Source organism: Saccopteryx leptura, chromosome 6 (assembly GCF_036850995.1).
Source record: "Saccopteryx leptura isolate mSacLep1 chromosome 6, mSacLep1_pri_phased_curated, whole genome shotgun sequence".
Taxonomy (NCBI): Eukaryota; Metazoa; Chordata; class Mammalia; order Chiroptera; family Emballonuridae; genus Saccopteryx; species Saccopteryx leptura.
In genome coordinates, this window is record NC_089508.1 from 168,333,890 (window position 1) to 168,359,851 (window position 25,962).

Here is a 25,962-nt window from a genome sequence, read left to right on the forward strand (position 1 = left end):
CTTAATGTGGATTATTATTTTATAAATTATTAAGAGGAGCAATATCTCTCCATTTACTGAATGGCATAACAAAAGAGATAAGAGAGAAACCAAGACATTGTCTACCCAAAGAGCCCAGCATTTGGACAGTGTAAAGTCACTAAATAATTCAGCAGCTATTTGAAAGTATAGTGTTTTGTAATTTCGACAGAACTATCTCAGTCTGGTTCTCTGTAGAACAGAATTTTAAAAAGATGCTCGCCTTCACGAGGATCTATTTCTAGGAGGGATGGGAGTCGGTGGAAAGGCTGGGCAGGAGAAAGAGGGCTGTCTAATTAGAGAGCGTTGTGTTTACTCTGGTTTTAAACTTTCATGAGACTGCCAACAGTGAGGTCTAACCATTTTCTAGTAATATCTTTGATTTTCTTTTCTCTGTGCCCGCAGAATTTGTGCTCTAAAACATACATCTGTGCCCTTGATGCCCCTGGAAAGGGAAGCCATTGTACATGAGGTGACTGTGACATGTTGACAGAAAAGATTGGAGATAACAGATGTAGCCCCATGAACCGCTGTAGTGAGGTTGATCACTGGCCGGGCTTGCTCAGAGCGGTCAGAGACACCATCTCAAGAAGGTCTGGAAGAGGCTATGTCCTGGGATGAGGTAAGGCTGATCCTAAAGGAAGCCACCGTTCCTAGTCTTTTGGTTGGTGTATTTATGTCTGACCTCACTATGGGGAGTATTTCATGTAGTTTACCATGTTATATAAAATGAAAACAAAGCATTCTGAGTATGAATGGGAGGCAGAATAGTACTGTAATGAGAGAGCAGTTGGGTGGGTATCTAGACTCTGCTCCTCGTAGGCTCTATGACCTTGGGCAGGTGACTTCATTTCTCTGTGCCTCAGTTTCCTATAAAAGATGTGGGTAACAATTGCGCTTACCTCCTAGGATAAGGATTACACCAGAAATTAATGTGAAGTCTTAGGGCAATGCCCGGCATATGGCAAGTGCTCAGAGTGCGCCAGCTGCTATTAGTCCTTTGCCCTTAAGTTCCTCAGAACCTCCCCCCCCCCCAAGAACTAGGGGAGGCATGTAGCTAGTTACAGAGAACAGAGTCTCGTATTTAATGTGGTTGTTGAGTGAGGGCCTCTGCAAGTACTTATTGGCAAGACAGACTCCTGTGGATGAGTTATGTAAGTGGCATCCCAGAGGTCCCGGCGTGGATGCAAACCAATTAAGTTAAGCACTTACCGCAATCACAAGTGCAACTCATACGTTTAAAAGTGGGAAGAGAGTACATGTGAACTTGGCTTTGCCGTACTTTGCTTTGTCAAATCTGTTAGAAATATAGCCTGTGAATTCTTCATTCCTGTTCTTCTAAACTCTGTAATGAAGGATTGAATTCTGGATCTATTTTGCACAACCCTGGACATTCATTTACATGGTCTTAGACTCAATTTCCTTATCTTAAGAAAAAAAAAAAAAAGGTTCAGTTTAGGAATCAGAAATCATCTTAGGAATTTTGAAGCACAGAGGTATTTAATACTGGGAATTAAAAACTTATAAAGTTGTTGAAAGGGCTGAAGGTATAGGCTGTAGGTTAGTCATGACTCCCAGAATATTATGAAAGATATGACCTTTGTCATTATTGAGTAATCAGCAGCTTGCCACTGAAACAATTAAACTGTAGAACACACCATCTTGGCTGTTTGCCAGAGATCAGGAAAGTATTATCAGCCAGTGCAATTGTCTAGACACTGGACCACTGAAACCAGCTGCCACTATCACTATAACTGACTCTGAAAACTGAAGATGAGACATTAGTATCTCTATACTTTTTCTTACCAGGTAAAAACAGCAAAAATTGCAGGAAATTGCCATGCAGTTTATTTCTGTCATCTAAATCTTACCCAAGTGCATCTACTTCATGGACTTTATCCCACACCTAGAATCCTAGCTGCAAGGGAGTCTGGAAGTGACTTGTAAGCTTTCTAGCCTTTCAAAAACAGGAAGGTATACTTAAAAGAGGATAAAAATTGACATTGAGTACCAACTGACCATATTCACTTAGAAAATGGCAGTAACTATGTTACAGAGTTATTATGGGGATTAAATAATATAAATAGTTTGAACACTATTAGCAAAAAGGTAGGCAATCAATTATTTTTAACACTAGATCCTAGTGGAATTCAATTCTTCATTTTCCAAAAATAAACAGAGAGAATCATTTTTTTTCTTTAGATGCCAGGCTAATTTTCCTGCAAAGATGGGAGAAATCTTTACCTGGCTTAATGTTCTCACTGGCCTTCATGGCTCCTCCCCTACCTGAGGTCATAGTACAGGTGTCTATAAAAGCCCTCCTTGTTGATGTGTCAGTACTTTAGGGACCTTTCTATACCATTCATTTTCTCCTGCATTCAAAACCCATTTCCTCTACCTTGGACTCCATAGTTCCCACCCTATTGTTTCAGGCCACATTTCTGATTCTCTGCTTGCCCTTACGATGGTGAGACCTGAGCATAATGAGTTGCTTGGCTTGATCTCAGTTTTCTCTATGACCAATACTGTTCCCACATTATACCCAACCAGGCCTTGAGACCCTATACTAAGTAAGTATAGAGCCTAAGACCCTACTTAGCATCATAAAAATATACATATAGTGCTCACAAAAATTAGGAGATATTTCAAAATGAATATGAAGTGATAAAATATCCCCTAATTTTTTTGAGCAGTATATAAATAATTAGGTAGATGATGAAAGAAAGTACTGAGAATTCCAATATGAAGTTTTAACAATACAGGTTGGTCTAAGGCAAACACTTAGAGAAAATTTTGTTGTTCCTAAGTATTTTCCAATTACGTGTTGAACTAGGGAGTTGCCTTTTTTACTTGGGGTCATAATAGACATTCTCAACAAATCTCACTTGTTCCATATCTCACTTTTTTTCAGGGTCTTAGAAAGTGGCTCAGGGATTCTCAAACCTGCCTGGGCCTCAGCTCAGTCAATTGAATCAAAATCTTAGAGAGGATGGTGAGGTCTTGGCAGCTGTATTTTCTAAAGCTCTCCAGAAATGATAATTACAATGTGCAGCCAGAGTTGAGAACCACAGCTTATCTAATCTGACAATCTAACTTGAGTTGATAAGTCCAAGGGTGCAAATATCTTAATATACAGCCCTGACTGGTACAATTTCAGTTCTCTTTTACAAGGACTATTTTCAGGCAATGTCATAACTCAGAAAGGAAGTTTATGATGACATCTCCAGGCTCTGTGGCAGGTAATAGGTAAAGTTTTGGGATCAAGACAATATTTTAATATCACTTTAGTTTTACCATTCAAGCACGTGACTTTTCCATCTATGCATAGAACCAGTTCTGAGAGCTAACAATCACTGATAAAAAGATAACTTTATTCTATATGATGAAACATATTTTACTTTATAGTCTTCTGTGTAATCCTGGGCAAGTTGCTTAACCTCTTTGAGTCCCCATTTCTACATTTATTCAATTGGGATAACAGTAGGCGGTACCTCGGAGAGTTGTACAGTGACAATGATATGTGATTGATGACATACATAAAGTACCTGGCACATTAGAGGTGAAAAAAAAATTTGATCTATTATTATTATTATTATTATTATTGAATTATCATTTGTTCATTGGCATAGCATTGAGAAGCTGTTTGAAAACTAGGTGATGTCAGCAGGTGAATAAATTGGACATGCTCGGGTCTGTGATCTGTGGAAGGAATTAAAACGTGCCCTCTCCAGGAACCCGTGGAGTACTACTTAGCATGGAATAACCTTAGTGGAAATTTCCAATAAGAATGGCAAGTGTAGGGTTACCTGCCTGGTTTGTTTATCCAAATAGAAGTTCTCCTGCTGGTAAGCTACAGAGCCAATGGAATAGGTAATGTGTGCTGAGTTGTTTGCTCTCCCACTTTTCACAAAAACTGGCTCGCCAAAGTTTATGTGAAAAGAATAACACCAGCATAGATGCAAGGGCAGAGAGGTGATGGAAGCTCTAAGACAGCGGTTCTCAACCTGTGGGTCACGACCCCGGTGGGGTCACCTAAAGCCATCGGAAAATACATAATGCATATCAGGTATTTACATTCCGAATCATAACTGTAGTGAAATTACAGTTATAAAGTAGCCACCAAAATTATTTTTTGGTTTGGGGTCACCGCAACATGAGGAACTGTATTGTGGGGTCACGGCATTAGAAAGGTTGAGAACCACTGCTCTAAGATGTTCTGAATGCCATATGTTCACAGCAGCATGAATGATGATCTCAAAAACTTGGAAACAATTCACATGGAGCCACACAAAAATGCCAAAGTGAACTTTGGTGTGTTTGCCCCATCAATTTAATGAGCCTTAATGAACATGTAATGTATGCCAGGCACTGAGCTAGTGCTCAGAAGAAGAAGGCAAACGAGACATAGACTCAGCCCTTAAGACATCAGGGATCCCTGGTAAACTGACAAATAAAGCATTAATCATTAAACAGTGCTATGGAAAGTAGTAGTTTTAGGACTATTTGATAACACCCAAAGAATAGGAGACATTCAGTTAAAAAAAAAAGATATAAAGTGGCAGCTACAGTGTAATTCTCTCTTTTTTAAAATTTTATTTATTTTTGTGACAGAGAAAGAGAGAGAGACAGAGAAAGGGACAAATAGGGACAGACAGACACGAAGGGAGAGAGATGAGAAGCATCAATTCTTCCTTGTGGCTCTTTAGTTGTTCATTGATTGCTTTCTCAATGTGCCTTGACCTGGGGGCTACAGCAGAGCAAGGGACCCCTTGCTCAAGCCAGCGACCTTGGGTTTCAAGCCAGCGACCTTTGGGCTCAAGCCAGTGACCCCACGCTCAAGCTAGTGATCCCATGCTCAAGCTGGATGATCCCATGCTCAAGCCTGTGACCTCGGGGTTTTGAACCTGGGTCCTCTGTGTCCCAGTCCATCACTCTATCCACTGCGCCACCGCCTGGTCAGGCAGGAGTATAATTCTCTTAATTTTAAAATTTGCCTAGACAAAGGCTGAAAAGAAACACAATAATTAAAAATGGTGGCTGGTAATTTTATTAAGGTGGTGGTATCATGGCTAGGTTTCCCCCTTTAGTTCTCTAGTTTCTGATTTCTTTATTTTTTATGTGTTCTTCTCTTAATAAAAAATTTAAACATAAACTATGTTTCAAACATGTCCTGAAATTAAGCAGATGTTTTTTCTATCTCCAGCTTCATATCCAAGTTTCCTGAGAACAAAAACTGAGACACAAACATGGGTGCAGGTATTTTCTTTGGGAGGGGGTCCCAGGGAGGCTGACTGGAAGAATGAGGGAAACGAGACTCAATGAAGGGCAGTTAATACATACAGGTTGCATGTGTGAGCTGCTCACGGCTGAGCAGCTGGAGCGCAGCCTCCCTGGGGACCCACTGAGAAACCATGAAATCCGTGCCTTGGCTGAACTGTCCCTCTGTAGGATGGGAGCTGGGCATTTAGCCATTGAGCCCGATGCCCCACTGATTGAGGATCGCTCTTGGAAGGTTTAACACCCCCTAGCTTCCAGGATGTGCTTTGCCTTGGCCTTGAAGAAAACCTGGAGGCAGAATAGCAGGGAGACACCAGAGGAGGCACTAGGCTCGGACAGCACCCAGTGTCCACCACTACACTAAAGTCAGGGGACACAAGGTATGGGCAGGACACAGAAACCCCTGCAATAGAAAGACATGCCTCACTTCAGGGCTGCCTCCTCACTTCCGTTCAATGTTCATCAACAACCCCAAACCTGGAAGCAAGGCTTGTCTCATGTGGGAACAGCATGGAACTGGGAGCTGAGAACAAATTCTATGAGTACCAAGTTCTGAAAGTTCTCAAGAGGTTAGAATGATGGACCAGATTTAACGATGGAATTTAAATAGTGAGAAATGCAAATTAAAATGTATATATAGTTCCAAACACACAATTGCAAAGGCAAAGGAAAACATGGCTGACATAAGAAAATGTCATGCAACAAAATACACGTGGGTTTGAGTTAAGCCTAAACATAAAATGTGAACCAACAGAAACTTTATTCCATCTCACTGAGTGGGAGGATAAAAAGCCCACGGTCCTCTGGATTGGCCAGTAGGAATCCTGGGTGAAGCTGTGGGCACCCCTTGAAGTGGGGCATAGAGCAAGTGGAACATGGGTACCGGAGTATCACCTGTTGGCCCTTACCGATGGGGGTGGGGCAGAAACCATGTACTTTGGGCTGAAGGGACTGAGAATGTTTAGTCTAGAAAGAGAATCCTAGCCTGACCTGTGGTGGCGCAGTGGGTAAAGCGTCAACCTGGAAAGCTGAGGTCGCCGGTTTGAAACACTGGTCTTGCCTGGTCAGGGCACATATAGGAGTTGATGCTTCCTGCTCCTCCCACTTCTCTCTCTTCTCTTTAAAATGAATAAAGTTAAAAGAATAAAAAAATTAATAAAAAAAAAACCCAGAAAGAGAATTCTTTGAGAGTCTAGCGGGGAAGGGGGACATGAGTGCTTAGTTCCAATGTCTCAAGGGCTCTAGAGGAAAAGTAATGAGTCTGTTTGTCATTATAGTACAAAGTATGGGTATTGAGTCCACACCTGGGTGTGTTGGAATCTCACTCTGATGATTGCTCACAGTATAGCCTTGGTTAGGTCATCTGTAAAATGAGAACATAAATGATACATCACGGTGATCATGTGTGGATGAAATGAGATGTCTATGTAAATTGCTTAGCACAGAACTTCCCACATATCAGTGCTCAGATAAGGATAATAGCTAGGAACATATAGCATACTGTAGAAGAATCAGATTTGGTCTCTGTGGCCACTAGTTGTTGAACCAATACCCCTGAAAGCCAGTAAAGCCTAGGGCACCATCAGAATGGTCCAAAATTTGGATAAGCTGACTTTGGAATAATGAGGTCCCTAACAGTGGACATATATAGTCAGCCACATGGTCTCTGACTAACCCCTTGGAGGAGATTCAAGAGGTTTTTTTTAAGTCATTTACATCTGGGGTCTTCATGGGCCTTTGCTGTCCCCTGTGATTGGTCCAGAGTCACCAGTGGTGAAGGTTTCCATGAGAATGATGAGGAGCTCAGAATTTCGTGTCTGAACACTGCATCCCAGAGGAAAGAGGCAAGCATTGAAGCAGTCTCCCTGGTAATAGTATGCAACTTTTAAAAAACTGCCTAATTAAATATTAACCCCAGAGACGAAGCATTAATGGGTCTGTTATGTAAACTTTGTGCATTTTATACTCATAATCATCCGGGAAAGGGGTTTCGATGGAACACGCCAAGGAAATAAAATCTATATGCCTGTCTCCTTCCTCCATGCCATCACTGACAAATGGCACAGAGAGCTGCCCCAGGGTCACCCTCTCTGTATCCCTTTTATTGTAGGAGGCTGGGTGGCAGTGTCAGGAGGCAGGGCCCAGGGCCAAAGTTGACATTGTCTTTGATCCTTTGCCGCCTTTCCTTCTCACCTACTTTTCCTTGCATGTCAGAAATCCCAAAGTACTGGATTCTTGGGAGGGGATGCGGACAAGGGCAGAAGAAGTTGTGGGTGGGCGGGGATAGGGACCTTTAGGGGAGTAGCTGGGAATCAGGAGACATGAGTTTTTACCTTAGATTTGTGATTTTGGAAAAATCCATTGATCTTTCAGGGGGGACTCTGGGTGAAAAAATGAGGATTTTGAATTACAGTTCATTTATTTCTTGAGCAAACATTTTTGAGCATCTCCTGTGTGCCTGGGATACACGGAGGAGGAGGGCTCAGGCCCTGCCTGTGAGGAGCTCACAGGTAGCTCAAGCATAGGTGTCCCGGAAGCCAAGTGCCTCAACCTGGGGCCCACGTAGTCCTAGAGGTCAAGGAATGGCTCTCAGGTTATGTGCAAAACCTGTGCATTGGTACCCTAAGTTTGAGGGCATGTATATTTTTTGAGGCAAGGGATAAGCTGTCTGCTTTCATCAAATTCTTATAGAGGCCTGACCTGTGGTGGCGCAGTGGATAAAGCGTTGACCTGGAAATGCTGAGGTTGCCAGTTCGAAACCCTGGGCTTGCCTGGTCAAGGCACATATGGGAGTTGATGCTTCCAGCTCCTCCCCCCTTCTCTCTCTCTGTCTCTCTCCCCTCTCTCTCCCTCTCTGTCTCTTTCCTCTCTAAAAATAAATAAATAAAATTTTTTAAAAAATTAAAAAAAAAGAAGTTATAAAAAAAAAATTCTTATAGAGACTCATGAGTCCCCAAACAAGTAAGAATCCCTGGGCCTCTTGCAAGTCTTTCCAAACCTCTCTCATCTGTGCGCCCTTAATCCTCTCTGCTGTGTCTGCATAAACCTGTGCATAATTTAATTTTTCTCTAAACTAAAAATGGATCCAAGAGCATATCTACTTTAATAACACTATTCATAAAAATGTGAGGGTGGGTTTGATGAGCAAGATTATGTATCTGTATCTATTATTGTAGATATTCCATATCCATAGCTATCTCTCTATCGAGTTGAAAATAAATACTGATGCATTACAATAGAAAACTGCTCCTTAGTACACCACCCCCAAAATTCTCCGTTCCCCCAGCTACACCTCTCACCAGCAGCGCACTTGGGGAAAACACGGGACTGGCGTCCCCCCGCCCCCCATCCAGCTCTAGGCTCCTTAGGAGTTTTCCAGCAGCTTCCATTCAGTCCCTCCTCTGTAGCCAGTCAAGGGGCAGCTGTTAATGTCCCTACTCTCCACATCATCTGCCCTTGTGACCAGACATTGTCTGAGGCTGCTGCCAAACCCCGGAGTTGTCCCCGGACCCGAGCATCCCCTCTCCGCTGGCCTTGCCGCCGCCTGGCTGACTTCCGCGTGAGTGACAGGGGCCGGCGGAGGGCTGGCAGTGAGTGGAAGCAGTCCTGACACCCGAGCTGTGTGCGGCGCGCTAATTACACTGATGTGGGGTCTGGGCCGCGTGGTCCACCGCTCCGAGGAAGGATGCGACGCAGGCCCGGGGAGCGCGCGGCACTACAGAGGAAGCAGGGGAACAGCAGCACCTAGGCGCATCCATAATTTATAAAATGCCAGCAGCAACAAAGGCGAAGAGGGACCAGAACCAGGAGAACAGAATAGCATAAAGCTTTTTAACGGTCGTTTTCTATTACTGTCAGATGGGTGACCGGTTTTCAAGTGGGTGGAAGGGTTCCAAGACCCCCACAGTTTAGTCACAAAAGCTAAATGCTACCATTTACCCCTCCCACCCAGCTTTATGGAAGAGCATAGGTGTCCCGGAAGCCAAGTGTAATATTTGAGGTTCAAGTGTGCATCTGATCCTTCCAGAAAGCTGCTTGTTCTCTTAAAGGAGGTTCTAGCAGAAGAATTAAAACTGGCTCTGTTCTCTTGCAATGTCTCTGGTAGTGCTATCACCAGCAATTTAATATTTCTAAGGTTTGCAGAAGACCACACAGTGCAGATTTTAAGAGCGCAGGCACTGGAGCTGGAACTCGCCAGCGGTCAGATCTTAAAAATCTACCTACTTCATCTGGGCCTCAGTTTCTTCACTCGTAAAATGGAAATGATAAAATTATCTGCCTTTTGAGACTACCGGGACGATTTGGAGACGATGCCTGTCAACTTAGCTAAGAGAGTAGGAGGTTGTTAGTGAACACAAAGCTTTGAACACTTTCCAAGTGTTTCCAAATCCAAGTCTGACTTTTCCCTGCTCTTCACATTCTCCCAGAAGTAACTGTTAATGCTGAATTTATGGCTATTTTACTTGTGCACACTCAAAGATTGTTTTTGCTCTTTTTTTTTTTTTTTTGCATTTTTCTGAAGCTGGAAACAGGGAGAGACAGTCAGACAGACTCCCGCATGCGCCCGACCGGGATCCACCCGGCACGCCCACCAGGGGCGATGCTCTGCCCACCAGGGGGCGATGCTCTGCCCATCCTGGGCGTCGCCATGTTGCGACCAGAGCCACTCTAGCGCCTGAGGCAGAGGCCACAGAGCCATCCCCAGTGCCCGGGCCATCTTTGCTCCAATGGAGCCTTGGCTGCGGGAGGGGAAGAGAGAGACAGAGAGGAAGGCGCGGCGGAGGGGTGGAGAAGCAAATGGGCGCTTCTCCTGTGTGCCCTGGCCGGGAATCGAACCCGGGTCCTCCGCACGCTAGGCCGATGCTCTACCGCTGAGCCAACCGGCCAGGGCTGTTTTTGCTCTTTAAGTATCCTTAAACAACTCACGTTTTTGAAATTTGTCCATGTTGTTAAATGTAGTTATAGTTCATTTATGACTCTGCTGTTCAGAATCCTGTCAGTGATTTTTTATTCTTTGATTACTATTCAAAATATGTAATAATCAGTCTATTCCAATTCCCTTGCTTTACTCATAGATCTTGCTGTGTCTGAATTTCCCACAGCTCTTTCCTTCAAGGACTTTCCACTTGGCCTTCCGGTAAGTAGCCTACACCAGGCCCGTGGAAGTAGGTTTCCTATGGTGTCAACATGTCTTAGGCATAAAAAGTAGAAACAAAATGTCCTTGACCAGTGCTTTCTTCCCATGCCCTTTCCATAGTTTGCTCCAAGAGTTTCCCCTTGAATCCAGGAACTCCTTGGAATCAAGGATATCTCTTAAGCCTAATAAGCTATCTTCCTGAGAAGCAGCCCGAGTCACTGAATACCAAAACTGGAAAAGTAATCTCACAGGTTAAGCAGGGAAAAGGTAAATGCTCTCAGTTGCACTGAATAATAGCTGATCACAAAATGGCTGTACAAGTGGTTGAAGATCAAAGGAGGTTGAAAAAAAAAAAAAGGACAAGACTAAACAAAAACAACAGCAGCTACAACAAAAATTAACTAATTATCCAGGTTCACAAAAGGAACAGAAATGGATGCAAAAACAGAGCTCCATGAACCTCAGATCATTGATCTTTAATTTGGATAGCAGGATGACTCATTTCAGTGTCAACTGGTTTGCCGGGGCTTCCGTAACAAGTCTCACAAATTAGGTGGTTTAAAGAACATAAATGGATTGCCTTGTGGTTCTGGAAGCTAGAAGTCCTAGATCAAGGTGTCACTGGGGTTGGCTTCTTCTGAAGACGGTGAGGAAGGCTGTTCTAGGCCTGTCTCCTCGATTTTGGTGACTCTGTAATTGTAATATTTGGCCCTGGGACAAGTATGTTAAATTATTAAGATTTTTTTCCATTCGTGTGATAGGTTCTTGGTTAATCATATTACTCTGCGCTTTTCTCTATGATTGAAATATTTACTAATTTAAACCGCTTTGGCATTTCTTGATTTGGAGATGCACCACCTAACCTCTAACTCTCTGACTTCATTTTGGGGTTCTCCCCATGTGCTTGTCTCTGTGTCCACATTTCTTTCTTTCTTTTTAAAATAAGGACACAGTCATCTTAGGTTGATCATCAGCAAAGACCGTATGTTTAAATAAGGTCACATTCACAGGTACTAAGGATTAGGACTCCAACCTTTTTTCGCAGGACACAATTCTAGCCATCACACAGTGTAAATGGTGTTCTTTTTATACTTCTCCAAGCCAAAGTTTCCCATTCAGTCTGTATGAGAGACTGCATGGACCCCGCAGTCGAGGAGTTCACAAGCTGTCCGAAGAATCCTGCTAAAGCAGGGCCATGCACAGTGTGCCTCAGATAAGAAAGTCTGACTTGTGAGAGCAATCTGGTAAAATCAGTTAAGGTGGAAGATGTGCATATCTTACCACCCAGCCTAGAGTCACAAGAAGACATGCACGAGGATGTTCACGGCATCACTGTTTATATTAACAAAACCCAGGAAGCAACCTAAAGCTCCAGCAACAGAAGAATGGGTAAATCTATTATGAACTTTTGTACAAAAGATGAAATAAGTGCACCAAAGCATCATGTAGCAACACAAATAAATCTCAAAATATATTATTGATTAAGGATACTTATATAGCAGAATTAACTTTTTAATTTTCATTAGATGATGGTTACTTCATGGGGGTGGTGGAAGAAAATGGGATGTGAGGTGGGTTCCAAGGTCATGTCCATGGTAATATTTGGCTCTGGGACAAGTATGGTAAATTATTAAGATTTTTTTCCATTTGTATGATAGGTTCTTGGTTTTATCATATTATTTTCTGTGCTTTTCTCTATGATTGAAATATTTACTAATTTAAACCACTTAAAGGAAAGCATTTTAGAGCTCTCTTAAATTTTTTTCAAGTTTTTGCTTTTCAAAAGGATTCACCACATATATCCACACAAATACTTGTACATGATTGTTCATAACAGCATTATTCATAATAGCCCAAAAGTGAAATCAACAAACAAGTGTTCATGAATTAGTAAATGGATAAACAAATTGTGTTATACTCACAAATGGAATATTATTCAGCCATGAAAAGGAATGGAGTATGAATACATGCTGCTCATGGATAAACCTTGAAAACATTGTTAAGTGGGAGAAGCCAGACACAAAAGGCCAAATATTGTATGATTCCATTGATGTCAAATGTCCTTACAGGTAAAAAGTAGATCAGTGGTCTCCAAGGGCTGGAGTAGTGAGGAGTAGGGATTGACAACTAATCAGTATGGGGTTTCTTTTAGGGATGATGAAAATGTTCTGAAATTAGGTTAGTGGTGATGGTTACACAACTTTGCAAACATACTTAAAGCCACTGAATACTACAATTTAAAAGAGTGAGTTTTATAAATTATATCCAATTAGACATTTTTTAAAAAGGATTCACTGGCATTCTTTTTTAAAAAATGGATTTTAGAGAGAGAAGTAAAGAGGGAGAGAGAAAGAGAGAAACATGATTTGTTGTTCTACCTATTTATGCATTCATTGGTTGATTCTTGTATGTGCCCTGACCAGGATGGAACCTGCAACCTTGGGGTATCAAGATGATACCCTAAGCAACTGAGCTACCTGGCCAGAGCCACAATCTTTTCTTTTTTTTCTTTTCTTTCCCTTTTCTTGTTTCCCTTCCCTTCTCTTCCTCCCTCCTTCCCTCCCTCCCTCTCTCTCTCTCTCTCTCTCTCTCTCCCTTTCTCTCTTTCTTTCTTTCTTTCTTTCTTTCTTTCTTTCTTTCTTTCTTTCTTTCTTTCTTCCTTCCTTTCTTTCTTTCTTTCTTTCTTTCTTTCTTTCTTTCTTTCTTTCTTTCTTTCTTTCTTTCAAGAACTGAGTGAAAAAAAGGCCATCATCTATAACAGCGGTTCTCAACCTGTGGGTCGCGACCCTGGCGGGGGTCGAACGACCAAAACACAGGGGTCACCTAAAACCATTGGAAATACATATTTTATTTAAAAATGTATTGTATAATAAATATGTATTTTCCGATGGCTTTAGGCGACCCCTGTGTTTTGGTTGTCCGACCCCCGCCGGGGTCCTGACTCACAGGTTGAGAACCGCTGGTCTATAACATTAGATGCTCATCTCTGAGAGGTGGGATAAGGAGTCGAGGTTTTTTTTTAGTATTTTTCTTTATTCTTTTTCAAAATTTTCTACAATAAATATTTTTAAATTTTACAGTAAAAATTTTTTTAAAGAATTGTTTTCCACAGTGACAGATAGAATTTTCCAAAATTCTAACTTTTCCTTAATAGTTCTAATTTTATTGTTGACAACAAATACTGCCAGTTGTTTTCTTGAATTGTCAACTTCACTTTGTTCATTTTTGGCAAAATGTCTACCAAATACATATGTCTAAATAAAAAAAAAGAATTGTTTTCAAGTGGTATTTTAACATAGTGGAGAGCACAGAAATTTGAACAAGGGCTAAAAGTAATACAACTGCTGAAATTCATTACCTGTTTACTTTGTGTGAAACACCGGGCATTTTTGTATATTGATCACTAAAACATGGACAAACTTTGTTTTAAAACATAGAGTATGGGATTCAAAAACATTAAGTGAGATGCTCAAGGGACTATAACTAAGAAAAAGTGGAGTTGAATTTAAACTTGTGCTGGCTACTTCAAAGGCCAGAGCATTTTATTGTCACATTATCAATTCTTCTAGAGACTTATAAGTTTAGGCAGAAAGAATGCCATTCTGAAGTCATTAGCCAATGGGAAAATTGCCATGAGTTAATCTGATAACAGAACAAAGCAACTCCCAAATTCTTTATGTGTATCTTGCCAGAAACATATCATTTTGCAAAATAAGCCCCCGTTTAAGAAGAGTTATATTAGCCTATAACCCTTTTGCTCAGCAAATATTTCTCCATGATTGTGTTAAAATAAGAGAGATCCTGACATTTCTTTTTACACACAATTAAGTGATGACTGGGATGCATACAGGACTATTGTGGTCTAGGATAACAGTGGAGTGTGTGAGGTTATTTACTACAAAAGCATTAGGATTCTCAGCTTGCTGCATGTGCCCAGCACAAAGGAAAGTGGGTATTTGATAGCTCTCCAGGTCCTCTGTCTGGGGATTCAGCCAAATGGAATCCTCCACACTCAAAACATACTTTGGGGTCTGAATTTTCCATTTCAGCTGTCTCCACTAATCAAATGAGCCAGGTGAGGGAGGTATGGAGCTCAGATGCTCCATCCATCAATGTCCTGGGCTGAATTTGGGGATTTGAAACTCTACTTTGGAGAATGGAGGAAGGTTGGCCAGAAAGATGGCAACAGCATGTTCTGCGGTAGCACATGAAGATTTGTCTATATGTTTAAGCCTAGCAAGAGGATAGAGAATGGAGGGGCAGGTAGAAATCACAGCCAAAAAAGGAGTATCGCTGGTGAGGAAAACCACACTGTAGGGAATCTGAAGGACTATTATTCAAGGCTCAACCATATGAGGTCTTGCTCACAGCCGGGTGCTCCAGGACTTAAATCTCTTAGGGCCTATGATAGATGCCCAGGCTCTGTGCCCTGCTCTGGCACCTCAGTTTTCCTTGGGAGTCACCCACTCCTTCTCTTGATGGGACTGTCAATCAAGGTGTCCTCTCTCATGGCCAAAGGTAGGTTTGTGACCCAAGAAGGGCACATTGTGCCTCAAGTGTACTACTCTCAAGAGATAGTTATTAGTTCCTGCCACAGGCCTTAAGATGCATTAGTTTCCTTTTCTTCTCTTTTATTAATTTTATTTTAGAGAAAGAGACAGACAGGAAGGGAGAAAGATGAGAAGCATCAACTCATAGTTGCAGCATTTTAGTTGTTCATTGATTGCTTTCTCATATGTGCCCTGACCTGGGGGCTCCAGCCGAGTCAGTCACCCCTGGCTCAAGCCGGTGACCTTGGAGTTTAGAACCTGAGTCCTCAATATCCCATGTTGACTCTCTATCCACTGCATCACCACGGATCAGGCATAAAATTTTCCATTTCATGATGCTTCAGTGGTTAGAGAGCAACTTGAAGTATTTGGACAGCATTCTGAGGACAGACACAGAAATGATTAGCAGGTGACAGATTTGTGGTGCCCACCTAAAGAAACAGAATTTTGCCCTGAGAAAGGAAATCAGGGCTGAGTTAGAGTAAGTGTCTTTGGCTGAATTTATACTCTCACATAGATTGGAGAGGTGAGGAAATTACCTTGGAAACTCATGTGAAAATGTTTCCCCTGAGATACTTTGCCACCTGTGACCAGTGCATCTTTTAAGACATAATGGTGTGAAGATTTGCACCCAATTCTCCATTTTCTTTTACATGTAGATGTAAACTTCTTCAAAGAATTGTTTACTTTTTTGTCTACAATTTCTCATTGCCTAATCATTCTTCAATTCACTGCAGTCTGGTTCTGCCCTCCTGGCTACCATAGTCAAATTCCTGGCTGTATTTGACACTGTGGACCACACCTCCTTCGTATAGCACTCTCTTGTGTTGGCTTGCATAATTTCACATTCTGACTTTTCCCTCCTACTTCTCTGGCTGATTATTCCCAGCTTCTTTTGGAGTCTCCTTCCTCTGCTCATCCTTTAAACACTGGTGCTCTTCAGGGGTGTGACTTAGGTCTTCCTGTCTTCATACTCCACACGGATAATGGATTGTTTTATCCATTCCTGGGGCTTCACTTACTATCAATGTGTAGATAATTCTTCAATGTGCATCTCTGTCTCCCTCTCTCTTTCCCTTTCAGACATCCCTAAACCCCAGATCCTACGTAGAACAAGCCCTCAAGAATATTCTTTTGGATAAATCACAAGCACTTCAAACCCAACATTTCCAAAACTGATTTGTTCCCTTGTGTGTCTCATTTCAGCAAATGACATCACCAGACACCGGTTTTCAAAATCAGAAACTGGAGCATCCTCTTTGAGCCTTCCTTTTTCTTGATTCTCCAAAGTCAAAAAATCACCAAGAACTATCAATTCAGCCGACTCAAACATCTCTTAAATTCCTCACTTCTCAGGCCTGGCTTGTTAGCTCGGTCAGTTAGAGCATTGTCCTGAAACACTAAGGTTCTGTTTTCAATCCCTGGTCAGGGCATATATGGGAAGCAACCAATGAATGCACAACAAAATGAAACATCAAATGAATGCTTTTCTCTCTTCTCTTTCTCTCTCCCCCTTCCTCTCTCTGTCTCTCTAAAATCAAGCAATTAAAAAATAATAAAAAATAAAAAATTTAAAATTCATCATTTCTCTCTAGCTACACTGCCACATTCCTAGTGTGGGTCACCATCATCTCTCTCTCCATGACTGTAACAGCCTTCTACCCCGTTCTGCTGTCCTGCATCTCTCCCCACACCAGGCAACCAGAGTGAACCTTTCAAAGTACAAACGAATAATCTCACTACTTTGTTCAAATCGCATCAATGCTTCCACTGCCCTTAAGATAAAGCCCAAACTCTCGGTGTAAGTGGCCAGCCCTCCCTGACACTCTCTCGCCAGCCTCTCCAGCCTCATCTTCACTGTTTTCTCCTGCCCCCTCACTATGCTCCTGGCACACTGAACTTCTTGCATCCTGCTCCCTCCACTGGCCTTTCACACATATTCACAGTGCCTGGAATACTCTTTTTTTTTTTTTTTTTTTTTTTTACAGAGACAGAGAGAGAGATTCAGAGAGAGGGATAGACAGGGACAGACAGACAGGAATGGAGAGATGAGAAGCATCAATCATTAGTTTTTCATTGCAACACCTTAGTTGTTCATTGATTGCTTTCTCATATGTACCTTGACTGCAGGCCTTCAGCAGACCGAGTAAGCCCCTCCTGGAGCCAGCGACCTTGGGTCCAAGCTGGTGAGCTTTTGCTCAAACCAGATGAGCCTGCGCTCAAGCTGGCGACCCCAGGGTCCCAAACCTGGGTCTTCTGCATCCCAGTCCGACGCTCTATCCACTGCGCCACCGCCTGGTGAGGCTGGAATACTTTTTGTCTCTCCTGCTTTTCACCCAACTGCTCAACTTCCACATCTCTTCCCTTTGAAGACTTTCATGAGCTTCCCCTCCCCTCCTTCTCTCCATCAATTGAATATGTGCCTCTAACTCAGTATCATATGAATGTATAAGGTTTTTTTCCTTCCCACGTTACAGCATGTTGAAATCATGTGTATTGAGCACATGGTTGTATAGTCAGGAGATAAAGGACCATGGTTTCCCACTATTCTATACTCAGTACCTAGTTCATAGTTAGTATTCATTATGTATTTCCTGAATGAATTAATGAACATAAAAGAATATAAGAAAAGTTGGTAAGTCATTCCTTATTACTACCAAGAATGAAAGAAGAGAACATATTTAAGTAGGAGAAGGGAAGTGGGATTAAGCTATTTGGGAAATACTACTGTGAGTTTGGGTTATGAAACATTGGTCTTGCTTTCTCTGTGGGGTTGGTGGCATTTCTTTGAGAAACACTAAATACAAGAGAGTCTCACCTGCTTAGGAAAGCAGGCAGAAGAAGGGACTAGGTGACATCTCCAGGCCTTTGTTGGTCCCATGAATTCATGAAAAGTTTGCCAAATCTGGGATCTGGTTAAGTCAACAGAGTACTTTTGACCCATTTCTATGTTACAAGATTACACCTACATTATGAAACATGAAATATCTATTATTTAAAAATTTATAGCTTAAATTCTGAAAGGAGTTATTATAATTCTTTCTTTCTTTCTTTCTTTTTTTACTGAGAGAGAGTCAGAGAGAGGGATAGATAGGGACAGACAGACAGGAATGCAGAGAGATGAGAAGCATCAGTCATCAGTTTTTCTTTGTAACACCTTAGTGGGTTGTTCATTGATTGCTTTCTCATATGTGCCTTGACCACGGGCCTTCAGCAGACTAAGTAACCCCTTGCTCGAGCCAGCAACCTTGGGTCCAAGCTGGTGAGCTTTGCTCAAACCAGATGAACCCGCGCTCAAGCTGGGGACCTCGGGGTCTGGAAGCTGGGTCCTCTGCATCCCAGTCTGACGCTCTATTCACTGCGCCACCTCCTGGTCAGGCTAATTATTCCTTTTCATATATTCTCAACTCCTTTGTTCTTCTTTCACTTCATCAACTTGATGAAAACCATAGCTTTGGTCAATCAAATACCTCCCTACTCTGAACCTGTATCTGTATGGCTGAATAGAGAAATCCCATTACCACATCAACTGGTCTCACCTTAAAAGAATGACTTTGATCAAGTGGCTCCTACCAGTCAATCATATTACCTGTCTTCAAGCTCAAACCCCTCAACACATACCTACTTACTCTGCCTTCCTTCCTTCTTGTTACTGTAGATAAACTTCCTATATGCTTATTGCTTTATCTGAAGCCAATACTTTTTTTTTTTTGTATTTTTCTGAAGTTGGAAACGGGGAGGCAGTCAGACAGACTCCAACATGCGCCCCACTGGGATCCACCTGGCATGCTCACCAGGGGGTGATGCTCTGCCCATCTGGGGCGCTGCTCTGTTGCAACCAGAACCATTCTAGTGCCTGAGGCAGAGGCCACAGAGCCATCCTCGGCGCCTGGGCCAACTTTGCTCCAATGGAGCCTTGGCTGCAGGAGGGGAAGAAAGAGACAGAGAGGAAGGAGAAGGGGAGGGGTGGAGAAGCAGATGGGCGCTTCTCCTGTGTGCCCTGGCCGGGAATCAAACCTGGGATTCCTGCACACCAGGCCAACGCTCTACCACTGAGCCAACCGGCCAGGGCTTGAAACCAATACCTTTGCTTCTGCTCTAAATCCTTTCTCTTCTCACTTACTTCAAGATCTGACTCCAGCAATCTGTCCTCTCTCCACAAATTTTCTTTTCTTTCTATAGCAAGTTGTTATCATCCTACATAAATTTTGTCTTGACCCCATTCCCCTCACCAGAGATAATGACCCCATGTCTTTGTTCCCCTTGTCATCAAAACTTCTCAAGAGTTGTCTATGCCTCCTGTCTTCAATTCCTCTTCTATTAATTTCTCTTTAACCCAATTCGGTCAAGTTCTACCCAAACTGCTCAATCATGTTTATCAAGAACCTCTACTTGGCCACATCTGATGGCTAATAATAATTCTCAGCATCCTAAATCCATGAGAAGTATTGGACCAGTTGATTACTCCCTTCTCTTTGACCCACTTTTCTACTTTGCTTTCATGATGGTGTTCCTTAGGTTTTCTCCTACCTTCTTGGTAATCCTTCACATTCTCCTTTGCAAGTTCTTCCTTTTTCCTCTGAGCTTTTCATTGCAGTGCCGCCGGTTCGGTCCTTAGACCTCTTTTCCATCTTCACACGCTTCCCGGTCATCCCATCAAATCCCATCTCAATTCTGTTGATGACTCACGTACGTTGCCAGCCTTCATCTCGCTCCTGAATTTAAGACTTGGATATCCAAGTGCTGATCTGACATCTTCATTCACACACCTGAAACTTAATATAAGCAAGGCTGCAGTCCTAATTACCCTCTCCAAACCTGCTTTAGCTCCAGCCTTCCTCACCTCAGTGTATTGCAATTCCATTCTTTCAGGTGCTCAGGCCAAAAACCTCAGAATTATTCTTCAATTCATTAGCAAATCCTGTTAGGTCTTCCTTCAAGATATATCTACCCAATACTCACTGTCTTCATGGCTACTGCCTTAAACCAGACTGTCATCCTCTCTTACAATAGCCTCCTAACAATTGGACTTTTCCTGTTTCCACCCTTTACCCTCGTTTGTCTATTCCCAACAAAGAGGATAAGTCAGATCGTGTCATGTCTGTGCTTAAAACCATTTCCTCAGGGTCAATATCAAAGACCTTACAGCAACCCACAAGGCGGTGCATGACCTAGATTCCTGATCCCTCTCCGACCTGATCCTCTACTGTTCAATCTTGGTTCACTCTGCCCCACACCCTGGCCTTCTTGCTGTTACATAAACCTTCCAGGCCACTCTGCCTTATGGTCATTTCTGTAGTTGTTCCCTCGACTTGAGATGCTTTTCCACATACGTATAGCTATCTGCCTATCTTTCTCCCCTCCCTTAAATATTTGCTCAAACCTCACCTACCCACTTTCTCATAATCTTATACATTATTCCCATGACCAATATTCTTGAGTCTCCTGACCTTGTTTAATTTTGTCTTTTTGCATTAGTGCCTATTACTCTCTAATTTACTTGTTATTTTTACAGCCTATTTTCTACCCCTTGTAGAAATTTATATATTTGTATATTCTATTAGAGCAGGGATCTTTGTCTGTTTTGGGATCTGACTTTCCCAAGTCTCTAGAATAGGATTTCTTATTCTCTGCACTCTTGACCTTCAAGCTACCTAATCCTTTGAGATGGGGCACTGGTCTGTGCATTGTAAGATGGTTAGCAGCATGCATGGCCTTCAGCCACTAGTTGCCAGTAGCTCTCCCTAGTGGCTCCAGACATTGCCAAATGTCAGGTGTGGGGTGCAAAATAGTCCTCAATTCAAAACAATAGTTCTAGAAGACTGCCTGCCCCTAGAATGCATTCAGCAATTTTTTGTTGAAAGAAAGAAAGAAAAAAAAAAAAAGGATGAGCAATTTTAGGTTGTCTATTCCTCATGGATTTTCCCAGCATTCATAGTTCACCATAACCATCACCAGAAACTGCTTTCAGCCTAGAGCAGTAAAAGCTAACTCTCAGGACGTGGCACCTGTCTCCATTATTGTTTTTGTGCAAGACAACTTGCCAGGGAGAAAGGTAGGAAGTTAAGGGAAGTAAAATAAAAGTAGGCATCAGAATAAAGGTATTCTGAGAGGCATGCTGCCTAGGCAGGTGTTGCTTATGAGAGTTATGTGGATTTGCTTAGCAGGATATGTAGACCTTGACCTTCAAGCTACATTTTTCCATACCACTCCTATTCTCTTTTGCAGCCATCTTTCCTCCTCAGGATACCTATCAGTTGGTTTAAGGTGTCAATATTTTGTTTTCTTCAAGGATAGTAGCAATAAAAATACTGCTACTAATAAGGATAATGTGTATTGAATACTTATGTGGCAAGCCCAATGCACTACTGTTTAAATCATAACAACCTTGTGAGGCAAGTCCTACTATTAGCCCCCATTCTACGTATGAAGAAACTGGGGCTCAGAAAGGTTAAGTAATTTGTTCAAGGTAACACAGCTAGTAAATGTCCAAAGCAGCAGAGTTGGGATTGAGAATGAGCTGGAATGATATCATAAGTATATTAATTTAAATGTATTATATTACATACGACATTACTTATAAACAATAGGAATAGCAAGTAATATAGTGCAATCAGAAGACCCATGGAAAAGTCAGTTCCATTGACTGTGCCATTGACATGTGCCATCAGGGGCTCTCACTTCTTTTTCCCACAATCAGAAAATATACAACACACCAATCATGAGGACAATAACAATTTAAGGCTCACTTGTTCTCTGATTTGAATGTTCTTTTGTATTTTTTTTTAAAGAAAAATATTCTGTAGGAAAAAAAATAAAGCCATCAGTTCCATCCTGTGAAAAGATTCATGGGCTTTAAAGAATTGAGGGATAAGGAACGGCCACCATAGCCAAAGAGTATTTTTTCCAAAAGATATGTCCCAGAAGCCATGATTCCTTTGAGTTTGTTTGTTCGTTTATTATGTTGAAAAGGAAATCATGCACATGGTCCACAATTTTAAAAACCAATGAAACAACAAAGGAATCTAGAGTGAAAAGCAAGCCTGCCTTCCTCTCCTGTCTGCCAGTCGCCCTGTGCCTTTTTCTAGAGGCAACTGCTGTCTCCAGGTCTACGAGAGTCTTCCCAGTTCTCTGCTTAAACAGGTGTGTCCTTGCATTCAGGGCTGCAGGGGTTTTTCCTGTTTCCAGAGCACACCCCCCTGCATCTTCTCTTCGGATCCTCCCAGCAAACAGCCCAGTCCCATGAAAGGAATTTGTCAATAACTCTATTCCTGTTCCCTCCACAAGCATTGGTCCAGGGTCTTGAGACATTTAACAAGGTCTGGTGTTTCTCCCACAAGCAGCTGCTCCCTCCCCCCTGCCCCACTGGAAAAGCTGAACACAAAATGTCACCCCCCCTTATTTATTCATAAACCCCAAATAAAATGGATAAGCACTTGGCAGTGTTGGCTCTTTAAAAAGTAGGGATCCTTGAATTTCCCCTTGCACACGTTTCTCTCCTCCTCCGCTGGGCTCAGACGCCAGCTGCACGTTGCCACGGTCCGAAGAAGGACCTGTGGGTCTCCCCTGGCAGATGCTGCCACTGTTTTAGCCTGAGGGCCCTGCAGGCAGCCTCTGGCAACATTTTTAATTCAACATCAAACTTCAACTTGAAATTTGAAAGAGAGGGGGTAAGTGACAAGATGTCAATGTCTCAGAACCAGCAAGCAGGGCTTATAAATGTGCTGAGGCTGGATTGCTTTGCGCTGTGGGAAGTTTCTCATTCTTTGTGGCCACTGAAAATGACTGTACCCCATTAAAGGACCCTAAAAGATGCTGGAGGAGCTCAAAGGGGATGCTATACCCCAAGAAGCAATCTGTTCAGAGAGCCTTTCAAACAAAGGCAGGTGAGAAGCTGTCCACGATATATTTTTAAGTCAAAAGGGCAAGTTGCAAAACAATGTATATAAAAGGCCCCATCTTTGGGAAAGAAAATGTGCAAAGGCGCAGCAAAAAGTTTGAAAGGTTATACCCCTGATATTCATAGATCTGAGATTTATAATGTTTTAAATTTATCTATAGCTTTCTCTACTGTCTTAATTTTTTTTTTTGCACCAAGTATATTACTTTCATAACCATAAAAATGGGATCTGTATACAATTTGAAAATACAGAAGCTAACCACACGGGGTTCCTGTTCCCTCAGTGCCCACAGACACCAGGACAGAAAACAGCTAGTCGTCTGGTGCCCAAACAGGTGGGCTTAGTGCTCAGACCCCCAGCTACAGAGTTCAGGGGGCTATTGTTCCTAGTCTAAAGGGGTCCATTTGCCTGCTCATATCAAAGCCCAATAGGAGCTTGCAGCAAAGAAAGTAAGGGTTTATTTTTAGGACGTGGCTCATGAATGTACACCCAGAGACGTGAACTAACGCTCAAAGACCTGGCTCCCCGATAGCTTCCAAGGGTGGGTTGTATAGGGGAACAATTATTAATCATGGTGGCTACGGGAGTTGGGGTCACAGTCAGGGTGCTCGTCTCTACTGACTGGTCCGTGCTAGGGTAGGAGCAGTGGACCAGTGCATCTGGTCCTCATGCCCACCATGTTGTCGCTTCACCTGGCTTCAAGCCTTTTCTGGGCCTTGAGCTGAAACTCAGCTGAGGCCTAGATGTCATCTCTACTTTGACTGAAACTGTTCCTGTGGTCAACAGACCCAAGGCTTTGTTTCTCAGATTATTTGATGCCTATCAGAACCTCAGTGCCTAGGAGCTTAACGCTTAAGGCAGTGGTCATGCAAAAGAGGAACCAGGTGAGTCAGGTCCTGGGTGAAGCCAGTTTGAATAAAAAAACAAAAGGGGGAGAAAAGGTCATCTTAAAGAAATGAAGCTTCTAGGTGGGTACAGAGGTTCACCTAGCATGGTGTTTGGCACAATGTTAGCAAGAGTTCAGTATTAATAGCTTCCATTTGAATAGAAGTTCACTGTTGCTTTTATGGTCTCCCTTGACCCTATAGCCCCTCTGGAAAGTATATTGAGCAGTCATTTTCCCCCTCAACTTACATATAAAGAAACTGAGGCTTAGGAGGCAAGCAGTAGACTTGAACTGAAAACCTGTCTTCAGACTTGAGGTCCGTGGCCTTTACTGCCCCGTACTTTAAGACGTGTGGGCAGGTGGGAACAATTTTGTGAAGTCCTGACCTTCACTGCTTATTCGGGGAGGTTATGGAAAAACTCCCCTTTAAAACCAGCAGTGTAAACTTGAGAATCGTTTGGGGGTGCGAGCTTCTGAAGGTGAAGCATTATCAGCCCCTGTTAGTTGTATTAGTGGATCAAGATCTGCAGTTCACTGAATTTTGCTATACTACTGGCCTTCTCTGGAGATTTGGCGGGATTTTCAGGGACTAAAATTTCAGCAGGAGTTTATTGTTCTAGGTTTAGCTCTGGCACTTAACATGTGCTTGACACAGTGTGACACTCCTTTCGGATGCACAAAAGAATGAATGAGGCCCTCGCCAGTTGACCTAGTGGTAGAGCATTGGCCTGGCGTGTGGAAGTCCCAAGTTCAATTCCTGATCAGGGCACACAGGAGAAGTACCCATCTGCTTCTCCACCCTTCCCCCTCTCCTTCCTCTCTATCTCTCTCTTCCCCTCCCGTAGCCAAGGCTCCATTGGAGCAAAGTTGGCCCAGGCGCTGAGGATGGCTCCATGGCCTCCACCTCAGGTGCTAGAATGGCTCCCACAGCAATGGAGCAATGCCCCAGATGGGCAGAGCATCACCCCCTGGTGGGCATGCTGGGTGGATCCCGGTTGGATGCATGCGGGAGTCTGTCTGACTGCTTCCCTGCTTCTAACTTCGGAAAAAAATACAAAAATAAAAATAAAAAGAAAGAAAGAAAGAAAAAGAATGAATGAATTTGAATCAGAACTTTAGGGGGCGGGACAACCTTCTTTCTTTTGCCGAAGCCCTGAGTCTGGTTCTCCATGACTCACCAGTATCCCTCTCTGCTCCTCATCTCCTACCAGACTGATCCCCGGAGTGCTGATCAGTCAGAACTTTGACTCAGACATGAGTGGGATGTAGGGTAGAGGTGAGGAAAATAGAAGGGAAAAAAAGGGTACGCTAAAGGGAGAGGGGTGAGTAGTAAGTAAAACCCAACGTGTTTAAAAAAAATTAGTCCATTTGCTCCCCTCATCCCCCAGAAAAGGGCTGCAATTTGCTCTCAATTCTAGTTGCTCTGAGCACTAACTAGAAAAAAATAACAAATGAGAAGTGGAGTTGGTTGTTGTCATTTGAAATACAAATGGGCATGTACATTCAGGCTTTATGGCTAGATAACTTCCACTTCCAGTGCTCTGTGTTTATTGGCTTTGACTTACTGATAGAACATCCTGGGGCCTGAAGTCCTCCTTCCCACAGAGCAGAGACACCATCAGCAACCGCTTTCTCCTCTCAACCCATGAATAATAATGTGGGTGATGATGACCGTGTTATTATTATCATTTGGTATTTAGCCAACGTCTTTCCCCGAAGTACTTAAAGCACTTTATAGGCATTGCCTTATTATTCCTCACAATACCTCCCTGGGGAGAGGGTGAGAACAGAGATTGGATTTCCATCTCACTGAGAGGAGAGGCTGAGACCCAGAGCAGTGAGGGGGCCGCTCCAAGGTCACCCGGAGAAACCGGGGCTGAGGTTAGGAGGTATGGCTGTTTAAGGACACCTCCCCACCCAGCCCAAGGGAGGATGAGTCATTAGCCCATTCACTGAGCTGTAAATGTAATAGGACATTAAAAAGGGAATTTTGGCTGAGGCACATTCTAAAGTGAGGTGCTGGAACAAGATACAAGCATTTTCAAAAGTAGGTGGTGGAGAAACCCCTCACTCACCTCAAGGGTATAAAAGGGCCATTAGCTGGAGATTAGAGGATTCTTGAAGAGGATTCCTTCACCCCAAGGGGAGAGGTGGAAGCTGTACTTTGCCCCAAACCCAAGGAAAAACAGTTGG

The 25,962-nt window shown here is 42.8% G+C and overlaps 1 long non-coding RNA gene across 1 annotated transcript; it reads left to right on the forward strand.

Annotated features, from left to right (window-relative positions):
* The first annotated feature begins 437 nt into the window (after nt 1-437).
* LOC136377507 (uncharacterized) lies at nt 438-10,432 on the forward strand. Its single transcript, XR_010746311.1, has 2 exons — nt 438-640; nt 10,371-10,432. It is a non-coding gene; the product is annotated as an uncharacterized lncRNA (long non-coding RNA).
* The last annotated feature ends 15,530 nt before the right edge of the window (nt 10,433-25,962 follow it).